At 40.5% G+C, this 8,017-nt stretch overlaps 1 pseudogene; it reads right to left on the bottom strand.

Annotated features, from left to right (window-relative positions):
* LOC119040032 (uncharacterized) lies at positions 1-205 on the bottom strand (annotated as a pseudogene).
* Positions 206-8,017: the final 7,812 nt, after the last annotated feature.

Below are 8,017 nucleotides of genomic sequence, written 5' to 3'. Positions count from 1 at the left end.
AGAGAGGGAAATAAACATCAAAGTGTGGTTGTATTTCGTGTGCCCCCCACTGGGGACCACGTGCCTTGGACTGAGAATTGAAACAGTGACACTCTGATTCTCAAGCCAGCACTCAACCATTAAGCCACATCAGCCAGGGCAACAGATATCAAACTGATAAGAACAGATACTGCACTTGATCTTAGCCAAAAGGCCAAGAAGAGATTCTTTTGACTTCTGAGAGCAAACATCAAACTGTAGTAAGCTAACCAGCTGGTCTGCAATTAAGGTAAAAATCTCAGATCCTTTATAGTTTTTTTTTAATCAAGGTATAATTGACATACATAACAGTAGTCTCCTCTTAGCCACGGTTTCACTTTCCAGGGTTTCATTTACCCACAGTCAACTGTGTACTAAAAATATTAAGTGGAAAATTGCAGAAATAAATAATTCATAAGCTTAGAAATTATATACCATTCTGAGTAGTATGAGAAAGCTTGTGTTCTCCTGCTACACCCACCAGGGATGTGAATCACCCCTTTGTCTGGCACATACAGGCTGTAGGAGCTACGTGTCTGTTAGTCTCATAGTGGCCCGCCACCTCAGTTATCAGATTGACTGTCATGGTATCACAGTGTTTGTATTCAAATAATCCTTATCTTACTTAATAATGGCCCCAGAATGCAAGAGTAGTGACACTCTCAACTCAGATATGCCAAAGAGAAGCCATAAAGTGCTTCCTTTAAGTGAAAAGGTATGTATGCATAGGAAAAAGCATAGTATATATAGAGTTTGAGACTATCTTCAGTTTCAGGCATCTACTAGGGGTTTTGGAATGTATCTCTTACAGATACGAGGTACTAAATATTAGTTTTAGGTATACAACACAGTGATTCAATACTTGTATATATTGCAAAGCAATCACCACAGTAAGTCTAGTCAGTAACATTTGTCAACATACATAGCTATGCCTTTTCAGTTCTTCACAATGAGAATCTGTTCCCCACCTCAGCACTATGTATTTTAGGATACATTATACATTTTATCAACTAGTAGCCATTTGCACTGCCTACTTGTAATCTGAGGACCATTAAAATTTTAACAGTTCGGACTTCTGGCCAAGATGGAGACGTAGGTACATATACTGTGCCTTCTCACACAACCAAAAGAAAGACAACAACAAATTTAAAACCAAACAAACAAAAAAGCAACCAGAACCACCAGAATATCAAACTGTATGGAAACTGACAACCAAGGAGTTAAAGAAATATTCAGGTGGGAGAGGCAGAGATAGGCAGCCAGGGTAAAGAGGATGTGTGACAAGATGTAGGCTGGCAGAGCAGATGGTCCCACATTTGCATGTGGATAAACGGGGAGAAACAACTGGGGAGCAAAACAGACCACGCAACCCAGGATTCCAGCACAGAGAAAGAAAGCTTCAAAATCACTGGCTGTAAAAATCTATGGGGGTTGCAATGGCAGGAGAAACTCCCAGCCTCACAGGAAGGTTCTTTGGAGACATGCACAAGGTCCTAGACAAATACACACCCACCCACCCAGGAATCAGTGCCACAAGGGCCCAATTGCTTGTGGATAGTGGATGAAGTGACTGAAAGCCAGCCAAGAGCCAAGCAAGTGGTTATGTTCCCTCTTGGGCTCCTCCCCCACATACAGTGCCTCAACACAGCAACTTGGGTGCCCCACCCTGGCTAATACTTAAGGCTCCATCCCTTACTACATAACAGGCTCTCCAAGATTTAAAAAAAAAATGGCCCAAATGAAAGAACAGATCAAAACTCCAGAAAAATACAACTAAGTGCTGAAGAGATAGCCAACCTATCAGATGCACAGTTCAATACACTGGTAACCAGGATGATCACAGAATGGGTTGAATATGATCTGAAAATAGAGGAAAAAGTGAAGGCTATGAAAAGTGAAATAAAGAAAAATGTGCAGGGAACCAACAGTGACAAAAGAAAATGTGGGACTCAGATCAATGGTTTGGAGAAGGAAGAAAACAGTCAACCAGAATGGAATAAAGAAACAAGAACTCAAAAAAATGAGGAGAAGCTTAGGAACTTCTGGGACAACTTTAAACATTCCAATGTCTGAATCATAGGAGTGCCAGGAGAAAAGGAAGAGCAAAATATTGAAAACTCATTTGAAAAAATAATGAAGGAGAACTTCCCCAATCTGGCAAAGGAAATAGACTTCCAGGAAGTCCAGAAAGCTCAGAGTTCCAAAGGAGTTGAACAAAAGGAAGCACACACCAAGGCATATCATAATTAAACTATCCAAGACTAAAGATAAGGAGAGAATTGTAAAAGTAGCAAGAGAAAGGAGACAATTACCTACAAAGGAGTGCCTATGAGACTACCAACTGATTTCTCAAAAGAAACCTTGCAGGCAAGAAGGAGCTAGAAAGTATTCAAAGTAATGAAATGCAAGGACCTACATCCAAGATTGTTCTATCCAGCAAGCTCTCATTTAGAATAGAAGGGCAGATAAAGTGCTTCCCAGATAAGGCCAAGTTAAAGGAGCCCATCATCACCCAGCCCTATGGTATGAAATGTTAAAGGGACTTATCTAAGAAAAAGATAATAAAAAACATGAACAGTAAAATGACAACAAACTCACAATTATCAACAACCAAACCTAAAAACCAAAGACACAAAAAAACTAAGTAAACAACTAGAACAGGAACAGATTGAAAGAAATGGAAATCACATGCAGAGTTATCAGTGGGGAGGTAGAGGGGAGAAAATGGGGGAAAAGGTACAGGGAATTAAGAATAAATGGTAAGTATAAAATAGGTAGGGTGAAATTAAGAATAGTATAGGAAATGTAGAAGCCAAAGAACTGTTATATGCAACCCATGGACATGAACTAAGAGAGCGGGATGCAGGTAGGAGGGTGGGTGCAGGGTCAGGGGGGGAATAAAGGGGTGAAAATGGGACAACTGTAACAGCATAGTCAATAAAATATACTTTCAAAAATTTTAACAATTCATAGGAAAAGAATATTCATTCTGATCTTATAGTAAGATAAAAAAGCTGTGTAATTTAAGTTTCTAAAGAATAGAATGGAAACAGCAAAGTGGCAAAACAACTAGATTACTTGTTTTTCCTTTCCTTTCATTTTCATTCCTGTGAGGTACTAATGCATTATTGGATTGAATTTATATACTTAATTAAACTACACTGAATTATAATTAAGCATATTATAACCTAATAAGTATATGAGTTTACAGTACACACAGCACATTAACATTTATTTTAATAGTATAAATATAGTTATTATTTTGGTTAAAAATATGTGTTAAAATGAAGAAAGTATAAAAAAAGTAATTGTAGTCTAGCTCATGAAGAAACACTAGACTGCTGATTCAGATGAAGAGATTTCTCTGAGAAAATAACTTAGCAAATCTCTTTACATTTATTCTCTTAATTTCCATCCATTTCTTCCTTCCTCCTCCTCTTACACCTTCAACACTACTAGAATTTAGTGAATTTGGTTTAGTTATCACTTTTACTAAACATGGCTCATATCTATGCCAGAGAATGGGCAAGAAGCTGTTGGGAAGTGCCCTGCCTGGTTTCAGAAGCTGTAACAAGCCACCCATGGCTAAGGCTGAGTGAGCGAACTTGGGACCATAAGCCACTAAGGAGAAAAGTTTATCTCTCTGGCAGGGGTGCAGCCTCTGCCCCGTTTACTTCACCCTGCCTAGCCCCCAGTGCATAACCGATTAGACAATGATGGGTAAGATTCCTCAAAGGAGGGATGACCTAAAACAGGCATGGTCATGGGGAGCCCTCAGGGAAGGACTTGGGGGACAAGAGTAAAAGGGGGTGATGGACCCTCGCCCTTCGGCTTTGACATAGCCTGAGTCCTCATTTTGTCTATAGGAAGTCTCCTAATTTCTTGGCTGCCTTATTTTCCCTGTCTGACTTAAGCCTGAAACAATGACAGAGGATGGTGCAGCCCTGCACTAGAAAGGGCAGGTTCCCTGGGGCAATCAGGCTTAAGAAAGAATACATGAAATCCTGTGAAACCTGCCTTGCTAAGAATGCTCTCAATTAAATAATAAGGGTCCGAGCAGGAAATGAGTTTGTTTCCTAAAGTTTTATAGCCCTTTAGCTAACTGACCTGACTCAGAATAAGCCCTCCTAGTTCTTCATTTGTCATCTATTGTTTGATCCTTACTGCCTGACCATGATTGATGAGCTTTACCTGTATTCCCGTGCAAACTGAACCCAATCAAAGCCCATTGAGGAACAGGCTCTTGGCCCTTGTCCTTTGAGACATTGGTCACCTTTCCTCCCCAAGCAGATCATGTCTTGGTAGACTTATTGTCATCAGTGGTGACCAGAGGGGCCCTGCAGGTGGAGCCCCCCCCACAAGAAGCAGCACCTAAATTCCCAGAACTACTTCTTAATGGAATTCTTACCAGCACTTTCCTATTTTTCAACAAGGTTGATAGATAGCATCAAGACTCAAAGTCGCATTTAACTTTTCTTTTTTTATTGATTATGCTATTAAAGTTGTCTCATCCCCCCCTTCATTCTCCTCCACCCTGGACACTCTCTCCCACCCACATTTCCCACCTTTAGTTCATGTCCATGTTATAAGTTCCTTAGCTTCTACATTTCCCATACTATTCTTGCCCTCCCCCTATTTTCTACCTACCATCTATGCTAATTATTCTCTGTACCTTTTCCCCCCTCTCTCCTCCTCCCACTCCCCTGTAGCTAACCCTCCACATGATCTCCATTTCTGTGGTTCTGTTCCTGTCCTAGTTGTTTGCTTAGTTTGTTTCTGTTTTTGTTTTAGGTGTGGTTGTTAGTAATTGTGGGTTTGCTGTCATTTTACTATACATTTTTTTTATTTTCTTTTTTTCTAGATAAGTCCCTTTAACATTTCATATAATAAGGGCTTGGTGATAATGAACTCCTTGAACTTGACCTTATATGAGAAGCACTTTATCTACACTTCTATACTAAATGAAAGCTTTGCTGCATAAAGCAATCTTGGATGTAGGTCCTTGCCTTTCATGACTTGGAATACTTCTTTCCAGCCTCTTCTTGCCTGGAAGGTCTCTTTTGAGAAATCAGCTGACAGTCTGATGGGAACTCCTTTGTAGGTGACTATCCCCTTATCTTTTGCTGCTTCTAGAATTATTTTCATTTGAATCTTGGCTAATGTAATTATGATGTGCCTTGGTGTGTTCCACCTTAGGTCCACTTTCTCTGGGACTCTCTGAGCTTCCTGGACTTCCTGGAAGTCTATTTCCTTTGCCAGATTGGGGAAGTTCTCCTTTATTATTTGTTCAAATAACTTTTTCACTTGTTGGTCTTCCTCTTCTTTTTCTGGTACCCCTATAATTTGGAGGTTGGAATGTTTAAAGATGTATTGGACATTCCTAAACCTCTCATTTTTTAAAAATTCTCGTCTATTTTTGTTTGGTTGTTTCTTTCTTCCTTGTGGTCCACTCTATTGATGTGAGTCCCAGTTTTCTTCCCATCACTATTGGTTCCCTGTGCATTTTCCTTCATTTCACTTAGCATAGCCTTCATTTGTTCATTTAATTTGTGACCAAAATCAATGAATTCTGTGAGCATCCAGATCACCAGTGCTTTGAACTGTGCATCTGATAGGTTGGCTATCTCTTGGAAGCTTAGTTTTATTAGCTCTGGAGCTTTGATCTGTTCTTCCCTTTGGGCCATTTTTGTTGTCTCATCATGCCTGTTATGTGCATGACTGGTGGAGCTCTAGGCGTTCACTAGGACGAGGCAACCCAGTTGCTGGGTTTTGATGCTGTATGTGGGGGCGGGGTCCAAGAGGGAACAATGGTGTTTGTTCTGCTCTGTCAGATCTCAGTCCCCTCTGCGGCTTCCCAGAAGCAAACTGGGCCTTTCTGGTGCTGATTCCCATGTGGGTGGGTTTGTGTATGTTCTAGGACCCTGTGGGTTTCTCCAACAAACTCTCCTGAGAGGCTGGGAGTCTCTCCCTGTGACTCAACCCCATAAGTGTTTTCAATCCGTGTTTTCAGGCTCTATTTCCAATCCCTGGGGCCCTGGGTTGTGCAGTCTGTCTTGCTCCCCAATTTTTCCTCGTTTACCTGTGCTTGAATGTGGGACTGCCCAGTCTGCCACCTTGCCCACAGTGCCTCACTTCACTGCGCCGTCTTGCTGGGACTGCCCATTGCCACCCTGCACCCGGGATCTGCCAGCCACCACCTGTGGACCAGAGGTACTTTTTGTGCCTGGTGCCACCAGTTTCTGTGCCACAACCCACCTCTGCTCGGCCGCCTGTCTCCACCCCACTTACCAGTCTGGATGAATTTGTCTTTCATCTCCTTGGTTGTCTGACTTCCATACAGTTCAATTTTCTGTCAGTTCTGGTTGTCATTTTGTTTCAAATCGTTGTTGTTCTTATTTTGGTTGTGCGAGGAGGCACAGTGTGTATATCTACACCTCCATCTTGGTCGAAAGTCCGAACTTTTCTTTCTTATATTAGTTTGCTAGATGTGCCATAACAAAGTAACACAAACTGGATGGTTTAAAGCAGCAGAAATTTGTCTCATTTTCAGTCCTGAAAACTGGAATCAAGGTTTCAGCAGAGCTATGCTCCCTCTGAAATCTAGGGGAATGCTTCCTCACCTCTTTCTAGCTTCTGGTGGTCCTCTAAGGGTCTTTGGCTTTCCTTGGTTACATAGGCATCACTCCAATCCTGTCTTCACGTGGCAATCCTCTTATAAGGACACCTGTCATATTGGATTAGGGGCCCACCCTATTAGTATAACCTTATCTCAATTAATTACATTTGAAATTATCCTATTCCCAAATAAGATCACATTCTGAGGTACAGGGGCTGAGGTGCGGGCAATTGAACCCATAACACCTTTCCTTCAGTAAAAAATTGGATGAGTTACTAATCTGGTTAATCAGTCACTACATCTCCTTAGTAGCTACAAATCAATTATCTTTTCTCTCCCACCAGCTACCCTACTCTCTCTTCTTCCTCTTTACTCCGCTTATCTCAACACATCTGTTCTATCGCATTGGTTCTGTCTTTAATGATCAACTCTCCACTGGACTACTACAACAGTCTCTTAAACAATTTCATATTTCTCCCTACGGCTTCGATCACCTTTCCCCAATCATTCATGCTATTACCCAGATGATCTTTCTGAAATGGAAATCTCGTTATCCCTTTACTTCCATTGCCAGCACCCTCTCCCACCCTTCAGAAACACACACACGCACACACACACACATCTTAAAACTCTTCAGTGGTTTACAGAAAAAATATACATAAAGCACCTAGATTCATCTTTTTTTCACTTTCTACTATGCACTCTACCTCCCAGCTAAACCAAAGAGCTTACTGTTTCATATCTCTTTGCTTTTAGATAATCCTGATCCTTCTATCAAAGATGCTCTTCTCTTCCTAAATACCTGATATATTTTACTATCTTTTAAACTCCTTGACTCACAATCATATTCTTTTTTGTGCCATTACACTTTTTATTATGTTCCTCTGTGACTGAATTTATCACAGTGTTCCAGCTCCAATACATGGGGGGGTTTTTCCCTCTTTACTACACCTGCAAAATCTACTTCAAGGTCATACATTTTTTGTACCTGTAGCACCTAGTATGTTGCCTGTTCCACAGTAGATATTACTAATTTGTTTGTGGTTTTTAAGAGTAATACCTATTCTAAAACTTATACATGAAGGGAAAGATTTAAAAATATGCTATCAGAAGGGTTAAGCTAAAAAAAATAATTTAGAAAAAGAGGGGAAAGATCACTGCTTATTAGAAATAATGATCAGAATAGCTTTACATTTTTAAAAATGCATTATCCCCCACACATATTAGAACGGCTAAAATGAAAACAAACCCCACAAAATGACAATACCCAGTATAGAGAACATGTGAGACAACTGGAACTCTCATACATGGCTGATGGTAATACAAAATAGTATAGCCATTCTGGAAAATAGTTTGGCAACTTCTTGTGAAATTAAACATACA

The sequence above is a fragment of the Artibeus jamaicensis genome, unplaced genomic scaffold (assembly GCF_021234435.1).
Source record: "Artibeus jamaicensis isolate MK-2021 breed Jamaican fruit bat unplaced genomic scaffold, CSHL_Jam_final scaffold_1019, whole genome shotgun sequence".
Taxonomy (NCBI): domain Eukaryota; kingdom Metazoa; phylum Chordata; class Mammalia; order Chiroptera; family Phyllostomidae; genus Artibeus; species Artibeus jamaicensis.
The sequence above is the reverse complement of the archived record's forward strand: the minus strand, read 5'-3'. Positions and strand labels throughout refer to the sequence as shown.